Below are 25,520 nucleotides of genomic sequence, written 5' to 3'. Positions count from 1 at the left end.
TTTTAGCTGATATTTTTGCTTCTTCAGAAATCACATTAGTTAGTCCCTCTGTTTCTGTACCTGCTATGTATGAAGAATTCATTGGTACTGTTGATTCTAGTCACTCTAAGTAAATGAAGTTTGAATTCTTCTTTCAGTTAGCTGAGTTTCTTACCACCTTTCTCAAGATTCATTTTCAGGAGACACTATTGCACTAGTCTAGACTGCAATGAAAAGTTTGATGACTGTACATTTGCCAGGGAAGTTACTGTTCTTCCAGTTGAGAGTGACTGCATACCATGAATGCTTTGCTGTGGTTTAGAAAGGACATCAGACCCCAAAAGGAGACCACCAGCTAGGGTAGGTCTCAGCTTCTAAAAGTCACTGTGTATTTTTTTTCTTCATCTCGATGTAAACTTAGTAAAAGCAGGGCTGGCAGTTTACAGGACGCCATAATGTATTTCCATAGCTTCCAGGTAGAACAAGACCTGTTCCATGACGTTGTTTTGTTGTGATAACTTTCTTATGTCTGGCCAGTGAAAATAGGCAAACCCAATGTGGTAATTATTGCCCTCGACCTAAGCCAAGTCTGGACCCTAGGAGCTGTTTATAGGTCACAGCAACGTGTTTCCATAATTCCTCTTTCATTCAAACCATTCAGCAAAGATTATAAACCACACGCAGCCCCGCCTCCAAATCGAGAGACAAACTAAAAGGCAAAACACTCCAGGGAAATCTGGGCAGTGCACTTGCCCTGAGTTTGCCTGGAGTCTGGGGAAACTGGTGGGGCAGTCAGTCAGAGATGCTCTGAGGCACGTGCTCTGAGGATGTGAAGGGAAACTTCCTTGAGTGAGTGGCGCTGTATAACCCCACCCCCATCCCCCAGGTTACTTTGTAAAGATGGGTAAAGAGATGTTCTGCCTATCAGGCGCTGGTTTCTGCCATGCAAACCACCGTCGGTGTGGTCCACAGTACAAAAGGTGCAGAAGCGAAGCAGGATTTGGGAGCAGATGGTTGGGAAGCGAAGTCGTGGATGCGTTTCCAGTACTTCTGTCCCCACTTCACCTCCTCAATTTATATAAATCTCTCTGCATGTGTTTTCCCGAGCCCATCACTGTGGCTGAAAGTGAGGGAAGATCCTGCTTGATCCTCCCCTCATCCCAAATTCATTCGCAGAGCCGTTAGAAATGGGGTTGCCAAAACGAGATTCTTCGATGACTTTCCCGATGCTACTGACAGTGTTTGTTTTGCTGTGCAAAGTGCTAAGCCGAAAGCTCCTTGGCAGGCTTTTGCCTCGGCTGCCTTATTTGCGCTGACCTCAGGGTGGCGTTTTAAGCACATAAACAAAGCCCAGGCAAGCCGAGAGACTGGCAAGTGTGGTCACCTTTATTGGAATAACAGTTCCATTAATATTTTGGATAAATCAAATCTGCCTATTAAAAACGGTATAAAGTATAAAAGCTGCAAGTCTTACGTATAAATGGACAGCATTTTAATGCTGCCGACCCTGGGCACTTCTGAAAGTTCAGAACGAGGTGCGAGGTCCGTTCATCAATCTTAATCTCACCTGTTTTGACGGGGGAGTAGTTTACAAAGAACTTGTCAAGCAACAGATCAGGATTTTAAACTCTAACTAGATGTTAGCAGTAACGACAGGAGGGAGAAACATCCCTAAATTGCTGTCCTGTTTACACTGGAACGTGTCTCTGGACCTGAATTGCATGGAGAGAATAAACACAATATAGAGTCATCTTACCTCCGAGACGAAAGGGCAAGTTTAGAGGAGGGTTAGGGGAACAAATGTAGTTATCCTCCATCCCATCCTAGGTCGGTCTGTCGCAGGGCTTTCTTACCAGCACTGCCTTCTTCTGACTAACTTGGATCCGATCTCAAGCGTGTTTTCCCTCCCTCCCTCCCTGTCAGACATTCCCTAAACTCAGCCCAGGACAAATCCAGAAGTCAGTCACAGCGTTTCTAGTCAATCGCTGTTGGTGCAAATCCCTTACAGCTCCTTTTAGCCCGAGCTTGGAACAAATTGCCGATCACAATGACTTTTTGTAAGCTTTTATTTGAGCTCTAGACGCAGGTAAGGCTGCCATTCACTGCAAATGATCCATGTTGCATTTGTGGAGCGCAGCAGCAGCCGGTGAAAATGGGAGTGTGATCCACTGTTCACTAGGGGGGAATGGACCTGGAGGGGATCCACGGCAGCACTTTACTCCATTGCATTGTATTCTCACTGATCACTCTCTCTGCTTTTGTGACCCTCACTCCAAGCATTTTCAAACCCATCCGGAATAAGTTCAGGTCCTCCCCCTTAGTTTACATTGGAGATGTCAAAGGATTAAGTAAATGCAACTTTATTTGACCGTGGAGTTTACAGACCCTGGGATTCCTCCGTTCTTTGGCCTGATTCTAATTCCATAGCGGTAATTACCCTTCGTTTCTTTAAGTGCAATAGATTTATTGCCTTAGAGACTATGCACAGTTTGATTGAATTATTCATTTTTTTCTTTGGTGTAGACTGCATCTGGGGACTCTGATGTGACGTGTAGATTTTTTTTTTCCAGGAACAAAGGGAATGTGGAAATGAAAGAGAGAGGGAGAAAGAGGCTGGCAGATGTGATGAGATGCGGTGAAGGTGTATCCAGCTTGGCACTCCCACTCCTCTCCTCTCCTCTCATTGCAGCCCTGGGTGACTCTCACACAAACAGCTTTTCTTCCGCAGCCTGCCCTCTGTCACTGTAAGTACAACAGCCTTCTCTTATCAGCATGCAAATTCCAGCCACTCACTACCTTAGCCTAGTGTTTGCACTTTAGATTTACAGAGGAGACCTTTAAAATGAACTTTCCGAGACTGGAAGGGGTTTCATGTCAAACTTGCTTGTATTTTCTTTGTAAAAGTTTATGTGGTTTGCCGGTTTTGGGGGGTTGTTGTTCCTGCGGCTTCTTTGCTTCTCTATCAGAATGATGCACAGTTTCAAATGAAATTAAAATGTTCCTTTGATCTGCTTCCGCCAAAAGGACAATACGTAGTTAGTAAATGACGCCTTAAGAAACTCAGAGTTTTGTTTTCAATTGGGTCCTTGCTAAAATGTAATCCGTTCCCCCCCTCAGTTTTTTTTTTTTAAGAATATCACCAAGGGCTCTGTTATTGGGGAACTCAAATCATCTGATGGGTTTGCCTATAGAGAAACATGTAGTCATTTTGGTACCAGTTTTAACAAAACTTTTCTCCCTGTCGGATAAGTTTTTAACTCCTTTTCCTTTACCTCTTTCTCACGCAAGTTTGAACTCTTTGAATCCTTTTTTTTTTTACAACCTATAAAAAGTCGTCCTTGTCGGAGTGTGTCACCAGTGAATTTATAAGCATGCTACTAATTGTCCTGCATTAATAAGAGGGCTTTTATTGCTTGGCAAATGACTTCTAATGTAGAATTGCTTGCCCTTTGTATACAAACTTTAGACTATACTAAAAACTCTATAAGTCTTAGGTTTGCTCATCTTCTCTAGGAGGTGGCACAACAACCCAGATACACAGGTTGCTTTGCATGTTGGACACTGTTTTCCATGCCTGTATTAGATGAGTGGCACAGCACAAAATGCAGTGACAGCTGTGAACAGGTAAGTGCTCCAACGTAGCTGAGTGCCTCTAATTCCTTCACTCTAGAAGCGAGAAAGGAGGCACAGCACGAGATGTCCAGCATCCCTCTTCAACATCTGGCTGCGCTGCTGTGGCTAGCCTTTAGCAGTGAGAGGCAACCAAAGTAATTCAACGAGCGGTAAACTTATATTAATTCTAAAAATAAAGGATATTTTCTCTCTTCCACTGCATATCTAAACATCATATGATCACTTATTCAGCATTCAGAGAGATAAATACACAATTGTTATCCGCAGAGCACACCCTCCCCCATATTTACATACAATGCACAATGAGACTTTTTTAATACGGTCCATCTTTTACATCTGTGTATATTTACACCTGTAGCTTAATTTAAAGGAAGCAACAAGCTTTATTGCCCAAGTTACTTATTTGAACGCAACCCATCTGTGCCGTGCATTTCTGCCCCGACTTCATTTCATTCTTTGCACGATAGTTTCGGTGGAGCAGAGATGCTCTTCAGATTAAGGGCTAGCTGGGCTTTGAAACTTCTTAAATTACACTGCCTTTTTAATTGTTTGATGTTCATTAGCACCTAGCACTTGATAGTTTCAGTTGTTCGAAAGAGATGATATAACTGCTAATGTTTAAAAAAGAGGAAAAACTTTCAGCAGCAAATTGATGGGGCAGTAGATACGCATCAGAATCTTTTCTTTGTACATTGAGTAGATCTTTTTTCTTACAAATCTCAATTTCTTGTCCCAATAGGTTACAAATTATGCAAAAAGTCTAGGTGTCTTCATTTGTGAAATATTTCAGTGTATCACTATAAAGTCATTACTGTCAAATCCCGGGCATTATAATTAGTTTTAAACAAATCTCTACAGTACCTAGAAAGAAGAGTCATTTCTTGTTTCTGAATTTGTGCACAAGGCACCAAAGGCAGGTGAATGGTTTGAAGTTGCTGAAACCAGGTGAATGTACAGTCACTTAAGCGTCTTATAAACTGCAGTCCCTCTGCCTGACTGTAGATTTTAGCACTTTTATTTAAATGAAAAGAATACATGAGAATGAGACTTAATGTAGCCAGTCAGCTAATTTGAGGATAAAGTATTATGAGAGTCTCTTGATAAATTAGAAGTTCTGTCTGGAGATGATCTGCTTACAAAATGATACGTTGATTCCCTTTATTTTGTGGAATTGCCTCAAATATTTTTTTAAATTCTTGTTATTCCTACAGGTTCTTACTTTAAACTAATTTCTCCAGGACTTGATTAGAAGGGCAATAGCATAACACACTGGAATAGCAAGGAAGAGGATGCAACATGTATGTCTCTTAATAGAGTTTTAAGTTGTAAAACTTGTAAAGAAAAGAAAACAGAACCAGGTCTAATCAATCCTACGTCATCACGCTGATTTTCAGCATGTTCCTGGAGAGCAAGGTTTATTTGCAGTAGATCTGATTGTACTTCTATTTCTAACCTACTCCGTAAATTTGGGTTTGTGTGTGTGAGAGAGCGTGCAAATTCAGCCTTTCTGCTCGTCTTTCTGGCCTCTAGAACCTATGAAGCCATTTAAAATTAAAAAGTTTCTCTGTTATTAACAGTTCCAGGCGCCTTCTGGAAAATGGGGAAAGGGTTGCCAAAAATATAAAGAAGGATCAACAACTTTTTTTTTTCTCTCTCTCTCTCCCTCTTTCCAGGAGGCTGTTCTCCGCACTCCCAGGCTTACAGTAGTTTAGCTAAGGTGTGCATCATATCAACAGGGAGAGACGCTAGTTTTACAATTTGGTTTGCCCACCTGATCCTCTGGCCCCCGACAGTTTGTAAAACCTCTTTCACGTTTGCCTTTTGGAATTTAAAAGGAAACCATTGAGACCTTCTTTCTGATTGTTGCAACACTCCAAGCCACTGGTTGATTTACTCTTGGTCCACTTAGGGTTGTTTCTTCATCCTCCCCAGATTTGCTTTTTCATTAACACTTATAAGTAAGCGCTAGTTCCTAAATCACTGTTCACGTCCTGTCTGTAGCCTCTTTGTAGCTGTACATTTTTTTGCCGCAGATAAAGCTCTCGTCATCACAGGCAAAGCCAAACTTCAATCTGAATCTGTTGTTCTGTATCAGATATTTCCTCCCAGATTGTACCTCTCCTTTTGTTTTAATTATGTGCATCTTCTTTATCTTTCAGTTGAATGCATCACTATATACTTTGCACTCACCCCTTTTCCTTGTGTCTCTTTCCTTCCCTCCCTCAGCCGTGGGTTTGTCTAGCGTATATCTGGATTCCTATCTCTAGTGTAATTTATACATTTCATCTGGTTTTACCCAGATTTAGCTTTGGGAGAGGGCTCCTACCCACTAAAACTGGCAATAAGCGTTTTTGTTTTTTTGTTGCTTTTATTTGTATTTGATGTCTCTTACTCTTGACCAGTCCATCCCTTGCCCTCCAGACGTTTCTCCTTGTCTTCTTGAACACGTGTCCTTTCTGACTTTTGTGTGCGCCCTCCTAAACACATCCTTTAAAGTACTTGGGGGAGAAGGTGTCAGTGTGTAACATGATTCTTTTCTCCTTTAGTTTATTCTCTTCTTACTCAATTCTCCCAGGACTCGCCACATCCCCCTCCTGCTTTTCCGGTCCCCCCCCCGTAACTTTGTTACCTTTCCTCACCACTCAGAGCAATCAGTGGTCATTAGGCGAGAGAGGTTTAAGGTTTCATTTGTCTAATAGCAATGTGAGTGGTGATAGCTTCTCGGGGATGCGGCTAGCAGCCTGGGGTGATTTCACTTTCTGTTTTGTGCTCACTTTCTCTTCGGTTGTTGCGTTTCCCTCACTCGCTCGCTCCCTCTCACTGTGTTGTCTCATCTTGCCTCTGCTGTCTGGGAGGGGGAGCCCTGCCTCCTCTTGCCTTCCTCAGATCAATGCCCTGGCCACTCACTTTCTGATGTTGCACGACGGGAAATGCTTTGAATACTTACGACATGGCCGCTCACATTGATTGCCAAGATTGACAGCAGTAACCATCGCCTTCACTTGTTTCAGGAGGAAAAAAATTAATAATAATGAACCTGATTGTAACCAAATCTCCAGACAACCCATCAGCAAACTTCTAACGATCCGGATCCTGCACAGCCATGGCCCGGAGAAACACCAGCAGACTTTAGTGCATTTATTTTTATTTTATTTGCTGAATTACTCCCCGTTTATTTCTCTCCTTTCTACATCCTCTTGCCCTTTTTTTAATGAAAATTACTGAAGCGCATAAAAAAAGGGGGGCGACTCTCCCAATGCTTTGTGTCACACCGGATTCCGAGGAGGTAACCAGGGGGAAAAAGCCCTATTGTGTTGTATACCTGTTGTTTACTATGGTGTGTAGTGCAGCCTTGCTTGGTGGTGGTGGTGGTGGTGTTTTAATGGGGTTTCGCTGGATTTATGTCGCTTTGCAAGAGAGAATCAGGGTTCCCCTGTACTGTCTTTAATGGGTTGTTAGTTGCAATTGTCTAAAGCAGCTGCGTCCGGAGGTAGATGTGTTGGTTAGTTTTTAACAATCTGAATTAACCCCCCTCCCCGCGCGATTATTTACTTTTATACCACGAGGGTTTTATTTTATTTTAGGAAAAGTACTTACAGTCTCCTCCGTGTGTGAGGTTTCCAAGACTGTGAAATCTTTCATGGACCTTAAGGACTCCACTTTCTTGAAATCACAACACTTTCTCATCCTCCCTGAGAGTTGAATCTATTTTAAAATGTAGTGACAGATCAGCGTTGTATTTTAAGATCACCCACGGCAGAGAACACATGGTGCTAGGGAGATAGTTTCTTACGTACAGCAACACAAGAGAGAGAAAGAAACCCGAAATAAATCTTTCAGAGCAGAAAGCTGCTGTCATTACTCCGTAGTGGTCGCGTGGGTTTGTCCTCCGTGATAGACCCAAAGAAACAGAATGGAAGAGGATGCAAAGACTTTTTATAGCGATTTTAAATTCTCCGTTAAGTTTGAGGTGGGTAACTGCATGGAAGTTTGCCACAAATGTGCTATTCGTGGAGTATATTATACAAAGATATTGGACCAGTGGGGTTGGTAATATTGCGCTTGGCCACAGAGGGGCACTATCCCGAGGATTTGCAGTTCCTGTGGTGGCGTCTTATCTCTCCAGGCAGAAGGCTTGGATAAAGTTTATACTGAAAACTTTAAAATTGATATCACACCCTAATTTGTGATACACAAGGAGGGGGAGGGGAGAGACCATCATCAGAGAGCTCTGTTTACACCATGAGAAAGGGAGAGCTGTGCTGCATTGTGGGCTTGCCCACAACATTCAATTTGGGATTTCTTGCTGCCTTAGCTCTCGCCGGAGGTCATGCAAATCGACCTTAAAAGAATGCATAAGCCATAAATTAAAATAAACCCTTAGCCAGGGGCTGATCCATAAGTAGACAATACCTAACCTGGACAAAACGGCTTCCTTTGCGAGCTGAAAAAAAGAATAGCGCCTAAGCTAAATGCAACGTAAGTTTTCAGGAAGTATTTCCCTTATTGTTGGTTTTAATTAATCGCAATGCAACTACATACAGTAGCAGTTTATAGACAATGCTATAAGAATCGGAGTGAGAGGCACGGTATGGTTGTGGAGAGCTTGTGCTTTCTCGAGTTTTCACTCTTTCGGAGCTGTTGGTGTGTTTGATTATGGAGAAGAAGCCTCTTTATGTGATCAGGTTTGATGTTTTATCTTAAATAATGATCTTAGGTTTAGGAAAACTCTGAGTTGGCTACAAATGTATGTAATAGGTACACACACAGTGTATCTGTGTATAATCATCTCGTGAGTGTGGTTTTTTTTCTTGCGTTTTTGGCAATTGTTCCATTCATGATTCTGAAAAGAATGGTCAGTAAGAACTAATAATTCTTCTACTTCTTGAGTTCTAGTCTTTAAAGTAGGAGGCACTGGGCATGCTGGTGGTTATTCTTGTGTATATGCCTGTATGTGTGCATCCGTGTGTGACACTGTCTGTGTTTGTGTGTGATCACACACGTTATATGATCAGATACATACACATGTACATTAATAATTTAGCTGTCAGTGAATTACTCTTCCGACGAGATCTTGCCAGCCCCGTTTCCTACTTCTGTTTAACAGCACTGAACAGTTAACCCGCTAGGGCTGCATGCTTTTAGAAGAGCAGGGCCTTGAGGTGAATCAGAGACACTGATCATATCGATTTGATTGCTGCCTTTGCTTTCCACAGGACCGTTTCACAGTTTGTTGTTGTTTTTTTTGAAGGACGGGAAAGAGTGAAAGTGGCAACGTGAAAAGACAATTAGTGTTTTGTCTGTGTGTGTCAGGGGTATTTTACAAGAGAAAGACAGCGTGTTGGGAGCCTGGGGAGAAGAGATTAGCTCTGTCCTAGGGGTGTTTCCCAAAAACACAGACAGTGAAACTTTCAGAGATAAAGAAGCATGTTTTTCGCCTGTTGTATGCAGATAAGGTATATGTCTGAGTTCATTTAAATAGCCTTCTGCACATGGCCGGCAACTTTTACAATCATTTTTATTTTACATTTATTTTTACATTTTTTAATATTACCATCTTTAAAACTGATCCAAAGGATGCGAGGGAAGAACGCAGTCCTCAACGCAGGGTTTCAACAGAAAATACACGAATTTCCCCTGCTTCATATTCGTGGAAGGGGGTAATTCTGAAGCCTGTTTTGAGACTTTAACTTGACTTGTTTTATTGACGTGCTTGTGCCCACTCAATTAAGCCATTGTGCCAAAAGTAAATAATGAAATGGATGAGATGTATGAATGTAGTCTGCCATGATATACAAATACTGAATAGGAAAGACGCCCGCCTTTTTTACTTTTCCACAAGCCCACTGCATATCATGAGCTATTTTCCATGACTTTATTGCAGGTTGCTCCCGGCATGAGATTTCTTGTGTTCAATAGTCACTATGTTATATACACACTGTCTGCACATACTAAATAGCGACCATACCTAGCATTTCATTCTAGTAAAATAAAAGTAATCTATTTATAGTGAATACATTGAAAAGAAAATAATTAGGTCACTTGGATTATGCTGCAGTTTGAAGTAGCACAACACCTGGCAGGAACTACTTATCATTTTCTTTAAACTCTGTACTATCCATAACTTTGTTTCTTATAATACATTCTTGTGTTAAGTGAGAAAGGCTGTTTGTAAAACAATCCCCTGGCTAGTCCCACTGTTGGGTGAAGTTGATCCTGTAATGGCATTTTGTTTTGAACAGTTGCTGTAGTTGAAGTTCCCTCATAAGGTAAGGTGGCACTGGGTCTGAAAGGAGGTCCAAATGCCACATTTATAATTAGACTGCCAATTCAGCACATTGTATCCATTGCTATACAGGGATATACTGCTGTGTCTGGTCTCTCAATAGCCTGTATTCAGAATTAGCCAATTCAACTGCTTAAACCTCGGAGTCAAATTTAGAATAGGCAATGAGAGAAGGAAAGAAAGAAAACAATAATGCTTTCTCTTTTCCTCGGCTAGCTATTAAAAGCCAAAGAATGTACGGAAACCATGCACTGTACTTGGAATCAATACATCAAACGTAGTTTGGGCAGAGTCTGCACGTTCTTGTGTTTTTTTTTAAATGCACTTGAGGGAGACGGAGGGGGGTAGGTGACACAAACTACCCCCCACCCTTGCGAATCAGAATGGGATGTTAATCCTGTCAGTGCAGTTTAGAAGGTACTTTCCCTAGCAATTGGTTGATTATTTTTTTTGCAGAGGGAGAATCCGTATTAAAATAAGGAGCTGTCAGTGCAACTTGCCCTGGGTTTACAGAGCGAGGGAAGTATTGCTGATTTCAGATCTGATCAGAGATGTTTGGACAAACCCTGGCAGGTATTTTCCCAAATGTTAAGGTCCTTACATGCTGAAGAAGTAACTTTCCTTGGCATTGTGAGGCAGTTGCCTGCCTTAACTCCATTGCATGCATCCCTCCTGGCAGGGTATGTATAGAGGCCACAAAGATGCTGGGAGGGAGGATGCATCTTTCTGCTCTGTAGGGCTGAGGCTGGCAGTCTTAGACGCAGAGCGAAAGGAGGGTTGGCAAGGTGCATCCCCCGGACCTTACACAAGCAGTGACCTGCTAATTTCTGGGCCACCCACTGAGGCTGCAGCCAGAGACTCCCCGGCCAACTGAGACCAGCAGGTCCTGCAGGAGGCAAGACGCTGGTTGGTTTGGAGAAGTTCAAATCCGCCCCCCCTGCCCCGCTCTCCATATTCCGGCAATCACGCTGGGGAGCCACCCAGGCGATTGGGGATGGGAACAGACAGGGACCAATGCCCCTGGATAGCAGCTCCGGGTGTTGCGGAAGTCCCTATGAATCTCACGCGGCGATTCAACCCAAGGGATTTGGTGGTTTCCTCAACAGCCCCAAATTTCCCCGCAAAAGGCCGTGAGCCAGCGCGATAGAGGGCTGGGGCAGCGGCTGCTTGAGCAGCAATCAGCAGCTCAGGGAAGTGGCGGCTAGAGCGAGCGAAGAGCAGCTCTGCCAGCAGCTCCCCAGCAGGAGAAGGACACACGCTAGGTCTGAGCTCGTGAGGGCTCCAAGCCCGACGCCTCCCCGGACACCTCGCACTGGGCACTTGCTGCTGGCGTGCCTCGTGCGTCTGTGCCTGGATTTACAGTGCCCCAACCTCCGCTCCTAAAGCTTTTAACTCATTCAGGAATGAACATGAGGGGCCCTTTGCCGAAGCACATTCGCTCCTCCTTTCTCTTACCACTTCTTATCCTTGCAGCTGCACTGAGAATTTCAGAACCGTTTGCGAGACTTTGCTGGAGACTACTCGAGAGCTTGTCTGGTTTCTTTTCTGCTGGCTTGCAGGGTGCAAAACCGGTGTAATGCGTAGGGAGTGAGAGTAGGATAGATAGCGCCATGTATGCGCATGCACGTGTGTTGTGTTGCTGATTCTGTGTTGTATTTGTGTAGCTCTTCAGTGCTTCCTTATTACTCCAAAGAATCATTTAAAAATACATACACCTTTATGAAAGCAAGAGGAGAGGAGAAGAGCAGAGTGTACCAGTTCGTCAGGCCAGGCCAGGCCAGCAGTAGCTGACTTGTACAAACCATTAGCCAGTGCCAAACGTTAGTTGCCTTTGTTGTCAGTTTGGTTTTTGTCAATAAATATTGCTCCACTCCCCCTTTGTTAGTTGGGGGGGGGCGTTTGTAATATGTGGCCAATAGTTGGTCAATTCAGGCCAAACTTTTTCTATTGAATAAAAAAATCACTGGAGGTGTTTTCCAGCAGGCCCTGGCTCCTGTTGAAATGCCTGCATCTCTTTAAAGGCCTTGCAGTACCCTTCAGAGTGATGAAGACCAGGACTTTGAACGATGATAGCAAAACCAAATATTTTCTTTTCAGTGGGCACAGAAAGTTTCTTCAGTCATGACCTTATATCTATTAAACACCTTAATCACCTTGGGAGATAACACTTTTTCAGGAAGAATATCCATTAATCTTTTACAGTTGGTTTGATTTTCCCCTAAAAGAGTATGTGGATCAAATGTAAAAGGCTATTGACATTTTTTATTTTTTTTCCTAAAACAAAGAATTATGTCAGAGGAGTAGCAATATAGCTTTCTCTATAGTATGTATTGTGGGGTGATGTATATTTCTCTCTCAGTAAAGTGACTTAAAAGATTACCGGGTGTACTTGGCAAAGGATCCCTTTTAACAACTTACACTTTAAATGTTATGTAAATAAAAAAGTAGTTTTATTTTTGTGTGCATATATAAACTGTGTCCTTCTCTGTAATTGTACAAGGGTGTATTTTTTAAGGTTTCTGGCGATAAAATAAATCATAAAAACAGAGCTTTGAGTAGCTTGTAAATTATGCCAGAGCCCCAAGATTAAAATACAACCTAATAATATGTACAGTAGTTTGGGTGTATCTTGTTACTGAAGTGGCAACAAAAAAGTCAGACACTAATGTAAAGTTTTTTAATCCTTTACTAAGTTGATACATTGTCTTTCTCACTGTCTTTTTATTTGTTTGAGCGTACATACATTTTTCTATATATATTTTTTCCAGGTAGAATATCATATGTGGTACGTTTGGGGACATGTTTTTGCAGTATAACTCTTGAAATTCCTTTTACTATATATAACATATATTAGGTTGCTTATATAACAAAAATCTGTAACTATTTATTGATGTATCATTATGGCTCATGACATCACACTAAAATCCAAGACTGTAAAAAGTTGTGATTAATAAGGCTCTATCTGACACAAGTGTGATGTCTGTATGTGTATGTTTGTGTATATATGTAACCATATGCAGAGGAGGGTGATCGTGAAGATGTGTTGACTAGAAAACAGCTGATTTTTACCATGATAAAGCTGGATAATGGCATGTTTTCAAAGCATGTCCATGATACCAGTACATTATTCTTTTAATACTTTATTCTATAGCAACAGCAAATATTTGTGACATCACAATGAGAGATTTCATGCCAGTGTTTAGTTTATGATCTTTTAGAAAGTCTTCAGTTATTTGGCACTGATGAAACTGCTACATATAACCATGGTATAGTCAAGTATTCAGTGAAGTTTTAAATAATTCTCTTTCAATTAGTACAACAGGAACTTGAAAAATGGATTTTCTCTTAAAGGAACAAGAATCATTACATGCAGGTTTCTTCCCTCCCTTTTAAAAACTTCATATTGGTTTTATGTTTTTTGTTTAGTCTCTACATAAATTTAAAAAAAAAACACTCCTGCCCTCCCTCTTGCCAAGTTTGAAAATGTTGTTTGGAAATGATTAGAGAGTAGAAGTATTTTTATCACATTTCTCTTGGGGTTTGCAAATTTGATTGGGTAATATAAAATGGGGTACATTACTGAAGATGGTTAATCAGAGTCATTCATTTATAACACAGAATACATATATATCAATTGATGTTTTTGAAGTCAAGCGAAACATTCCATCAAGTTAATGTGTTTAAGAGTATCATATCAGGCACAGACAGGTACTAGAAATGATAAAAAGCAGATAACCTGCAACAAAATGATTTACAGATGGATCATTATCTACTACAGTGAGGTTACAAAGATCATATTCTTTATAAAAACAGAATGTAGTTTCTATAGAGTTAGCAGAATTATTTAGACAAATCTGAATAGTGAATGTTTTCTGAAGGATTGGTAGAATTTGTCGAAGACAGCATGTATTACATTTCTAACCCTCTTGTAGTCTGCATATTATTTTAATATGTGGAAACATACTGGCATGTGTTTTTAAATACTTTTTATGCTGGGAATCCCTGAAATAAGTTTGCTGATAAAATGCTTTTTTATATTCTGTATAAATTAGATATTTAAACTTCAAAGTTTTCATACTCCACACAAAGGTTCTTAAGACTAAATTATCGGCTCTTCAGTGAGAATGTAGCACATTTATTTTACCTGCTTTAAGTGATATGGAAAAGCATTTTAACTCTTGTAGTGCAGTTAGAAAACATGTGTTTTAAAAATAAGCATGGAGAATTTTACGTTATCTACACATTTAAAAAATAAACAAACAGTGGGAAGGTGTTTTTTAAAATTTTTTAAATTTTGTAGGCTTGCTAGGTTTAAGGACCTGCTCAGTGTGGTGGCTGAGGGTGTAAATTATTACAACTGATGCATCTCTTCTATAGATTGGTAGACAGGACCCTAGTTAAAAGTTTGCTATTCACTTCTTCAACAACATATAGAAGTGTGCATGCCCATTATTTCTCCAGTCTACTATGGTAGACTAACATAAGGCAATATGAAACCGTAAAACCTAAGAGTTGCAGTATTGATTTGATTCTTAACTGCAAATCCTTCATATCATTGCTCAAAATATCTAACTTTACACCAATATTAGCCATTCTTTTTATAGTGACACCATGCTTAGTAAAAAACTTCTAAGCACTGAGGTCAGGTGTTGAGATTGGATTCTGGTTTATTTTTTATGAATCAGATAAAGATTTCTGTGCATGAGACCGTATGTGAAGATGAGAGAACAAGAACATTTCCATATCAAAGGCAATATATCTGAGGCTGCATAGTAATTAAAATGCAGTGGTTTGGACTGTGTGCAGTAGCACTTAAGCAGAGCGTTGTTGGGAACTTGTGCAGCGTGCAGGCGGTTGCCACTTGCATACTTCTAGAAATATACTTATAATTTTGTACAAACATTTATGCCAGTCCACACTTTTCTGTGGATAATTTGTATTTCATCCAAACCATTCAAAGTAGAAGATATTTTTTGAGCAACCCCTTCATTATGGCTTTTGTGCATCAACTATTTTTATTCTGCTTGTTTGTATTTCCTCTTACCAGAATGATGGCTTGTTTATATTCCGATTTTTTTTTCTGTTTTTCTAAAACCCCTTCTGTATATCACTCAGATTTTAATGAAAATATCTTCTTAGATTAATTGAATACAGCATGATTTATTACATGCTGCATTTTAGAATAAATTAACTGTATGCATCGGAACAGACTATTTTTAATGATACAATACACATTCAAAAATTCTGACTAAGTCTTACATGATACTAAGAGAACGAGGAAATTAATTCTAAGGCCCTGTCCATGAGGAGAAATTGACCAGCATAGATGTTGGGGGATAAACTATTCTGTAGTAGCTGTTCCAGAATAGCTCCACATGTGGTGACTTTATTCTGGATAATTAGTCTGTTCACAAAGCAGAATAATTATAAAAGATTAAAAGTTACTTTTATTCCAGAACAGAATATCTGCAAGGAGAACTATTCTAGAATAGCTATTCTGGAGTAGTTTATTCTATAGTAGCTATGCCATGTAGACAAGGCCTACGAATACTTTCATCTCAGAATGCACATCAAGTGTCCTCATCACCTAAGCCATCTGTGCTAGGGATTCCTACTATTTGTTACATCCATTTAGTAACCAAAATTATTAATTAGAAGCCATCAGGAAACTTTATATTTAAACATATTTTTGTATCTTGTGAAAGTGTTCTGTTCTGTTATTCTTATTATAAGTCTCTCTTTGGCCATTTCTTTTCCACTTTTAGACTCTGATTGGTTTAGAAGTATGACACTTGAATATAATGGACCACATGACCAGGGTTTTACAGCATATCATGTATGCATTTGACATCAGTATTATTTTGGCCGAGCTATTAAACTGAAGTCCTGACCATTTGTGGTTAGCAAAGAGCCCAAGGCATTGTTTTTCAAGAGTAGGGTTATTAATCTCAGTGTCATGGCCAAATTCCAGTCTAGATAGGATGTAGTTACCCATCTAAATTTCCCCCTGCAGTTTCATCAACTGGCTGAGTTAATCCTCACTTCCTCTCAAAAATACAGTTGTGTAGTGTCACTGGTGCAGAAAATTTATTGTGTTTTATCCAACTAGTGCTGCACTAACAGTTGGTGACGTTATAACTAGAGCTGTATAATCTGTGAAGCATTTTGGGAACCTTCTCAAGGAAAGGTGCTATGTTTATATCAGGAGTAGGCAACCTACGGCATGGGTGCCGAAGGCAGCACTTGAGCTGATTTTCAGTGGCACTCACGCTGCCTGGGTCCTGGCCACTGGTCCGGGGGGCTCTGCATTTTAATTTAATTTTAAATGAAGCTTCTTAAACTTTTTAAAAACCTTATTTACTTTATATACAACAATAGTTTAGTTATATATTATAGACTTAGGGAAAGAGACCTTCTAAAAACATTAAAATGTATTACTGGGATTCAAAACCTTAGAGTGAATAAATGAAGACTCGGCACACCACTTTTGAAAGGTTGCCGACCCCTGGTTATATATATGTTGTAAGTGGTTTATTATTTTGTTGTTAAGATGGAACAGTTAAAACGATTATATTTATTCAGTTTTTTAGTTCTTGAGCTAGTTTTGAAAGAAAATATTTAGCGAGATAGGGACAGATTCTCAACTGATCCTCAGCATAGCTTTATTGCAGTGGTTCTCAAACTTTTGTACTGGTGATCCCTTTCACACAGCAAGTCTCTGAGTGTGATCCTCCCCTTATAAATTAAAAGCACTTTTAAAATATTTAGCACTATCATAACTGCTAGAAGTGAAGTGGAGTTTGGGAGCATGGAGGCCGACAGCTCACAACCCTCCATGTAATAACCTCGTGATCCCCTGAGGATCCTGCTGCTCTATTGACTTCAGTGGAATGATGCCATTTTATATCAGCTGAAGATATGGCCCATAGGAGCTGATCTAGCTCCCACTGGAGTCAATGGAAAGACTTTAAGGGGACTTCAAAAGGACCTGCTCTCACTGAAGTCAATGGCAAAACTTACATTGATTTCAGTGGATCAGGGTCAGGTCCTTATGTGTGATGCTATCTTTTGCTCTTTGGATGAAATTCACTCCCCATCCTTTTGCCCTGTAAAGACTAAGTAACAGGAAGACTGGAATTTATCTCTTTCAAGCCACCTCTTGGGCTCTTTCTCAAGAGCTGCTCTTCCAGTGGATCAGATAGAGTAGGAGATGCTGCCGCTTCCTCACCCATTATGTGTGGTTTCTGGGCCACTGAATCCATGTAATAATAATCCTGGAGACTGGTTGTGCATACTCCCTTCCTCACCCACATCATATGTGGAGTTCAGGCTCCTTGCCTGCAGATCCTTGTATATAGTCCCTCTGCTGAGGGCTTTATGCTGGCCCTCACAATAAGGGTGAATTTCACTTAGTCCTCAGCACAAGTATATGGGTTGTGCACAAGCACAGTTTTCATTTATGTGCAGTGATGTATGGTTCAGGGTATTTTGTTGTGGTTTAAAATAGAGTAGTGCCTGGGATTGAGACTTCTGTGTTCAACTCTGATTTACTTAAGTACTTTCTTAAATTTAATACTAAAATATCCTACTGACTTGCCCAAAATTTCAAAAGGCAAATGTCTAAAAAGGCTTTCATGTTACCAGACACCGTTTGATATTTTAAATACAATTACCTTTTTGTCGTAAAATGTAGACTTTTTACTAGTTTTGATGTGTACATTCAGTTCTAGAATGGGATTTTCTGTCCCAGTTGCACATAACTACAATTTGTATCTTTTTTTGTTTTTTTTTTGGTGTGGACAGACATACATTCATTTAACAGGATTGTTAAAACATACTGTGGTTAATGTGTCCACCCTGAAATGTATACCATCAAGGTTCTACTCTTAATATTTTTTCCCTACTAGAGGGTAGGAAAAGAGGCAAAAAGGAAAACACCAAATGAATCTCCCTCCACCACCTTCTTCGCCCACTAAAAAAGCATCAGAGAGAGAGAGAGAGAGATGTGGGAAGAAGGGTATAAGAGACGGGAGAGACCCTGTTGCATCTTTTTTCTGGTTTGATGGTATAAATAGTTACAGTAGATGTAGCTTTAACTATGGAGTCACTTGTGCACTTCCTAATTATGGTGGTGCCTTGTTGCCCTGTGCAGGATCAGGTCTGCATTGAGGGAGGTGCAGTACAGACAGTGAGGTAGACACAGTAACTTGTAACAGGTTTCAGTGGTAGCCATGTTAGTCTGTATCAGGAAAAAATAAACGAGGTGTCCTTGTGGCACCTTGGAGACTAACAAATTTATTTGAGCATAAGCTTTCATGGGCTCGAACCCACTTCATGGTATCCTGCTGTTAATTGATTTATCTCGTTAGACTGACTTAACACTTGATAAAGCAACCCACATCCTTTCATGTATTATACCTGTATCTTTTGCTTCATACATCTGATGAAGTGGGTTCTAGCCCATGAAAGCTTATGCCCAAATAAATTTGTTAGTCTGTAAGGTGCCACAAGGACTCCTTTTTTTTTTTTTCAGTAACTTGTACTATTTCTCCTTTTGGTTAGTGATTAGAACCTTTTTATTTAAACAAGTTAGATATGATCAGCCTTTTCATCTTGGCTTGGTGGGATAGAAGATGATTAAAGGGGAGGTGTATATGTGCTAGAAGATGTGGAGGCCATGAGGACTATGTTTGGAGAAGTGTAAGGATATGGAAAAACCTACAGGAGAGAAAAGGAAGATCAAGGAGGAAAGCTCTTGCCAGTTAATATTTTATTTACTGGGGTAAGGTCACACATAACTTGTTCTTGGTTCTGCTGCGCAATAGTCGAAGAGAGCATTTGTTGTGGTGTCAGTAATGTTGCTTGTGTTTAGATTACTTTTAGAGCATCCCAACATACAAGTTTGCTAGCATGCATACTTGAAAAGGGAGTGTCCCAAATTTAAGATTCTTCTTCCACATTTTTTTTCTTAAAACCTCTTTACCCCCTGCTCAGGCCACTTTCCACTAACCTATTCTTCTTCCTTCTTCACTTCTCAAGTGTGAGAGACAGGTGCTGATCACTGCCATGTTTCTTGTGCTGTTTAACACCAGAATACTTTCCTGATCAGTGCTCAACACTGGCCAAGTATGTTGGACAGAGCTTGTGGGTTCTGATGACTGCAATGAGTGAGGGAGTGGAGTAGGCTGGTTGAGTCAAGGTGGGCAGCATTCTCTTGCAGCCAGCAGTATTGGGGCTGATGAGAACTGGTTAAAAGACAGGGCTGGCTCAGGAGGAGTGGGAAGAGAAACAAAATTGAAAACTTCCTCCAGTAAATCTCTTTCAAGTCTCTGGGCAGCTTTGCTAGGTTGGTGTTTTTTACATCTTCTCTAAAAGTAGTCCTTCCAAAAGCAAAGTAAAAGTAGCAGAACTTTGTTCAAGCTCTGTGTGTTGTAGTGGAAAATAGAGTTAAAGTTTTCGTATTGATTATGTGAGATCTTGAGTCTGATCCAACTTCATACAAGACAAGGTTCTCTTCTGTTCCTTGCTGGGCCCATTTAAACTTTGTAAATGAATACAACAGGTCACAGTGCTAAGAGCTCTGTATGCACTGGAAGGAAGCAAAACAGATTGGGAAGTGTCAGGTGAGCAATCACTCAGGGATTTCGTCAGCTTCAAAGAGGAAGAAAGGAGCTTTCACTGGCCTCAATCAAGTCTTGCTTTTCTGGGCTTGGAGAGCAGACTCCCATTGACTCCTCTATCCTGTGGCTTGTAGAATCATTGGACAGGAAGCAGGCCACAGATTCCCTGACTATCTTGTAGAATTGCTGCCACTGGGAGAGGAGGAGTGAGTTTACTCAATATCATGCCTGGTGGCTTCCTGGTGCATTCAGGCTGTTTCTGGAAAGAGAGTGAGCGGCAGGCAAGTGGCTCTCTTTAGCCCCCACTATTTCTCATCCCCTTGTGCTCTTTGTAAGGTTGGGTGGAGATGTGGCATTGGTATAGCAGAGCCAACTTCTCTCTTTCTCTGCACTGTCCTATCAATATACAGACCACCTTTAGGTGAGAGAGCGTATAATAATAATAAGGGGTTCAGGCACGTAAATATGGTTCTAGTTTCAGCTCTCCAGCAGACTTCTTTGGTGACCTAGCACTAGTCACTTAATCTCTCTGTGTCTCAATTTTGCTATTTGTAAAAAGGGAATACTTCCCTATTTGAGCAAGGATGGTGCTAGGTGTTCAGAGATGTCCTGTAGTAAAAAGGAGTCAAAATAAGGAGAAAAGTTGAGTGGGGAGAGAGCAGTGTTTCCTCCTCCCCATTGCAAAGGTTGGGTAAGCTGTTCTCTTCCATAGTTCCCTTTCCTCCTTAGTCAGCGAAAGCTCTCCGTCCCTCTTGTTTCAGTCTACTTTACCCACTGGTAATAAACAATGTTGATTCAATCCTTGACCTGTATATTTAGACTGTGACAAAGGTGCTAATTAGTGCTCTTTATTATGATGGGTTTTTATGCGTGGGGGTGTGTGTCCATGATCAAGTGGTTTGAAAACTCCGTTTCATATAGGTCAACTGTCCTGTAGTGTTGAGACTGAATAATTGGGCCAAATTAACAACCATTACCTAGAAGCAAAAGTTTCTATATCTTCGGAGTTTATCCAGTCTCTCCATGGAAGAGAGAAATAGGTAGGAGAGAGAAGGTAAATTGCAGTGGCAGCCAAAAGAATAATTTATGAGGACTGGCCATAGTACCCAATTTATGAAGGCTGGCCATAAACTGAATCTGAGGTTCTGTGATCTTCATTGCACAACATGATGAAAAGCAGAATTAGAAGGAAATTTTCCTTCAGAGGGCAAGGTAAGTGTGATCATTGATGGCAATGTAATGTTCAGGATAAACGTTTGTTAAACCCACTCCTGGTAGGCTTTCTGACAAAACACATACAAGAAATAACAGTGAGGGACAAAGCCCACCCTAATCTTATGTGGTTTCCGCTTTGCCTTGACGAAAGATTTCCTTTCAATTTCAGTATTTCAAAGTGTGGAATGATAAGATAAAGAGGGTGAATGCTTGCTTCCCCCCATGCTGCCTAACTGTGGCTCTCACCTTGACATTTTCTGTCCTCAATATATTGTATTCCTAGTATTAATAGTAAGTGGATGCAAATCAGTATGGCATCTGGTAGACTGTTTTCAACTGACCAGGCAAAACAGCAGATATGGAATTTATCTCCATGAGACTGTGACCTCCTCACACAAGTGGTATTCCCACATATAGGTAATGAAGCACCCCTACTGAGTGTAGGTAAAGTCCAAATCCTCAGTAGAGTTATTACATACAACATATATTAAAGCTGTTCCTTGATTTTTTAATATCATCTTACTGTTGTAGCTGGAACAGCAGCTGCCGCTAGTCTTTGCTGATGTCACACTGTGCTAAATTGGTCCTTCTTGAAAGTGTGTGGGAGAAGAAAAGGGATGAAGAAACAAAGAGAGAGGAAAAGGAGTGGAAAGGACATGAAAGGACAAAGTTAGAGTGGAGAGACAAGGGGAATGCATTTATTTGAATTATATGATCAGTGACACTGTTAGGGCTTTTGGACATACGTGTGAGAATTTCTGTACTCTTTCCACATGATTATTTGTATAGCTTAACTTTAATAAAATATTTAATAATTTATTTTAATACTGTGTGTGGTGTTAATCCAACCAGTAAATCAAAACAGTACACAGTAAGTTAAAGGAGGCCCAGTTTATGCTTGCTATCCTTAAGATTGAGTTCCAAATTCCTTCTCAGTTACATGTAACTTGTTCAGAACAAATTCTTTGAGGGTGAAATTATCCATGTTTGGTCTCATACAAAAGGTAAGCTTTTTTAGAAAGATTGAGTATCAAATCTGTTCAGTCATTTTTGACACCTGTCAGTCCATTTTTCTGTGTGTATAAACGTATTGTGTGTGTGAATACATACACACACACACACACACAGTATAATTAAGGTGAACGTCTTAAATAAAGTTTGGTGTTTTACCGCTCATTTTAGAAATTGATTGATAGTAAGATAGGTTAAGTCTTCAAATTCTAAAATATCATTTTAAATTACTAGTCCTCTCAAACTGTTGCACACAAATGTGTGTTTACTCAAACAACTTTAAGTTTGTATGAAAGACACTATGCAAGATGAAGTTGTGGGGTTTTGAGTCCTTACCTTATGAATGGTAGGGAAATAGCTTGCAGGTCTTGTAGGCTGGGCAGGTTTGATTTGGCTGGGAGCAATACAGAACTGAAAAGGGAGCTTTCTGGGTTAACAGGCAGAAGATTATTCACTAGGTAGAAGGAATTCAGTTTCTGAGGTAGGGAAGTGTGCACTAGATTGAGAGAAGAGGAGAGAAAAAGGAATGAATATTGGAGGGACAGAGTGGGAGGAAGTCAGAGAAAAAATGTGTCAGAATGATGGTAATGGATGAGATGCATCCAGTTATAGAGGCAAGTGTACAAATGGTGTTTCATTGATAACTCAGGAGAGGCAAGAACTCTTCTTCTTCTACTTTACCTATCCTCCCTTCCCCCCCGCAAAAAATCAGTTCAGAGGACAAGACCCTGAATTCATCCATTCCGCCAACCCCTAACCAAACAGGAATATTATACTAGTTGAGACTTGGATTAATGACTGCAAGGCTGTACAGTCGTGGTTGCCAAGGCTGTATGGTCCCAAGATAACCGCCTCCCAGGAAGCTGTGTGACTGCTTTGGGGATGGGATTTTTTGGGCTTCCACAACAGGCTGCTTTTTTTGGCCTGCACAAAGCCATTACCTTCAGCCTTCCAGTGTGTGTATTGATATTGTTGGCTGCATTGAACCCAGTGTGCTGCATCTGTTAAACAACAGAGCTGCCAGTGCGTGTAAATACATGTCTATACTTAGTACAAAATGAGGCCTCATCCTGAAAGGCACTGAGCTACTGCAACTCCTATGGGAAAAGTTACAGTTCCTCCACGTGTCTAAGGGTAAGGCCCACAGTTAGTAGGATCATCCTATTGCTGTGGTATCCTGAGTAGAGCGGAATAACTTTGTACTGTATATGTCAATCTTTCACTGGAGGGAAAAAAAAAAGGTTTAACCGGTGTTTCTGACTGTGGTGATTTCTGTTGTGAAAGCTGCTTCATTATCTTAGTTTCAGCCATTTACTGCAGTGGTTTTCAACCTTTGATCCACAGATCCCTGGGAGTCTGCAGACTATCTAAGATTTCCATATCCCCATTCAAAAATTTTTAGGTGTCTGCAAATGAAAAAAGGTTGCAAACCACTGATCTAATGATCATGGTTTCAATCTGTGGCTGGTTCTTCATATTTGTTAACTGATTTGTTCTGTGTCTCAGTTTCATGCAGTTGTTGAAATGAGGCAGAACAGCCATTAAATTAAATATCCATTTCAGACACTGGCCATGTGATCAGACATAAAGGTGTGTTTTCTTTCTTGACATTTGATTTCTGTGTGTAAATGCACACTTAACTAATCTGCCAACGTCTTGCTAAGCATTGTTTTTTTTATGTTCATATCTGATAAAATCCACACTCCTGCCTCATGCCTAAAAAAGCCTAAAACGTGTGAGAACAAGATTGGCATTTTGTATACACGTTCTTTGTAATGAATAAGGCATTAGGCCCAGACAAATTCATTCAGAAAAGATACATAATTTTACCATTAGTACTCCTTGCCTGATGTCAGAAATTAATTTTGTACTTTTACAAGTCTCATTTTACTTGTCTTCAGTTATCCTGTATGGTGAAAAGCATATTTCCCACAAGTCAGATTCTGGCATTGGTCTTTTTGTAGCCGAGTACCAGAAAAGCTGTGTTGGAGAAGGAACTGTGAAGCACTAGAGTACATCCTCTCCAAAATCTATGAATCTCACATACCAGAGGTTCCCCAACGCCTCAGAAGGGACATTATATGATCAAATATATGAGAAATAGATTTTTTTTATTTGTCAGAGTCTTCATATGAAAATAAATTGTAATGACTGAGTAACAGTCAAATGTATTAGCAATAATTCCAGTAAAAGTGGTTTTTACAATTAAACTAAAGAGTAAATTTTCAGTGCTGTGTGTCTGCAGTCTGCACAAGTCTTAGAAATTACTTCTAAACTGACAAAGTTTGAAATCACATGCCACATATTCAGGAAGTTTTCAAGGACAAAAGCAAACTATATAGTGCATGAACTGGGAAAGGGCATATTTAGCTTCCAGCTCCATCTCTATGAATGCCAATAACCTCCCCTCGCCCCTCCGGTAACGTGGTTGGGAAAGCTTGGAATCACGCTGTATTCTAGTGTGTTGAAATGCAACTGAAGATGCTGCAGAGTGAGACAGAGAGTCTGGTGGAATTTTTGTCTGTTTGTCCTGTGGAAGAGGTAGCTTTTGGGAACAGTCTCTGATGCCCTAATACACCCCCCCAACCAACCAACCAACCAACCAACCAAAACCCTAAAATTCAACAGAATGTAGTCTGAACTCTCCAGTGGACACTACACATTTGAAGAACTATCCTTGAAATTCTATTTTTAAATATTGGCTACTATGCTCTGGATGACTTCAGGAATAGACTTTGTCGGCCAGGGAAGAGCAGTAAAGCTGCCAATCATGGTCATGAGATTTATAGGGCTAGGAAAGAGTGCATTTGGAAGCTTCTTTATTTATCATCTAACCGTCAAAACAGAACATTACAATGGATCTGAAGATTGGCTGCTCCACATTCCCCCACTTGTGGTTGTGCAAGAGAGTTATCTGGACTCTCACTTTCTGCATGGCTGCATGTCAGGGCTTTGAAATGAAGATAGGGAATTATTGACTATGGCGAGTGGAACAAATCATTTGCATGAACTCTCTGCTGCTGGTTTTCAGTATTTAAAACTTAATCCTGAAAGGTACTGAGCACTCTGACCCTGATCCCGAAAAGGACTTCTGTCCAATGGGGCTACTCATGTGCTTAAAGTTCAGCGCACATTTAAATACCATGCAGGAGTGGGATCTTGCAGGACTATCCCTTTATTGCTTCCAGAGATTTTCTTTTTTTGGGGGGGGGAAGAGGAGGGAGTCTTATGGATTTCCTCAATGAGATGACTTATTGTTTAATGGTCAGCCTGTCACATGGTCAGGATTAGCAACCTTCTTGGGCTTGTTCTGTCTAGAAGTCTGTGGATAGCTTCTGGTGGGTATGGCTCATATGTAATTACTGATGCTCAGTAAATATGTTCTTAATAATCAACTGGTGTTTAATGTGAAATGGCTAAAAAGTTAGATCAAGATGAAGTGCTCTGGGCTGGATTCTAATCTTCAATTTGTTTTGAACCTTGGTATTTCTGTCAAAATGTGCTAATGCGCTAACACAGTGTTCTTAGCATATGCGTAACGTACCTCAGGTGGCACATGACCAGATTTCATCACCAAATTTGGTCTACTTGTTGGATCGTTAGCTTTCCTGGGCTAGGCACTGATGGGGAGCCCACCGTGAACGCTGATCCATGCCCCCCTCTCCCTCTTGTAACACAATAAGAGAGATCAGTAATGCTTAAAATAGTAGCCATTTACTTATTATTCCTTTTACTTCCAGTTTTTCTCTGCCTTCTACCAGCTATTTTGTTGTCAT

The 25,520-nt window shown here is 40.5% G+C and overlaps 1 protein-coding gene and 1 long non-coding RNA gene across 5 annotated transcripts in view; one reads left to right on the top strand and one right to left on the bottom strand.

The window, feature by feature from the left end:
- Positions 1-387: 387 nt before the first annotated feature.
- Positions 388-7,582, bottom strand: LOC115650458. 2 transcript variants are annotated; one of them, XR_004000096.1, is made up of 3 exons: positions 7,410-7,582; positions 7,210-7,317; positions 388-4,223 (listed from the first exon to the last, which is right to left on the bottom strand). It is a non-coding gene; the product is annotated as an uncharacterized LOC115650458 (long non-coding RNA). The 2 variants fall into 2 exon arrangements; XR_004000095.1 differs by having other exon boundaries at positions 7,210-7,582.
- A 222-nt stretch (positions 7,583-7,804) lies between these two features.
- SOX6 (SRY-box transcription factor 6) overlaps positions 7,805-25,520 on the top strand; it is a 459,305-nt gene continuing 441,589 nt past the window's right edge. For all 3 annotated transcript variants that reach the window (XM_030560472.1, XM_030560465.1, XM_030560471.1), the window contains exon 1: positions 7,805-8,091. The gene's annotated coding sequence lies outside the window, so the exon portion shown is untranslated. The remainder of the gene's footprint in view (positions 8,092-25,520) is intronic.

The sequence above is a fragment of the Gopherus evgoodei genome, chromosome 4 (assembly GCF_007399415.2).
Source record: "Gopherus evgoodei ecotype Sinaloan lineage chromosome 4, rGopEvg1_v1.p, whole genome shotgun sequence".
Taxonomy (NCBI): Eukaryota; Metazoa; Chordata; order Testudines; family Testudinidae; genus Gopherus; species Gopherus evgoodei.
The sequence above is the reverse complement of the archived record's forward strand: the minus strand, read 5'-3'. Positions and strand labels throughout refer to the sequence as shown.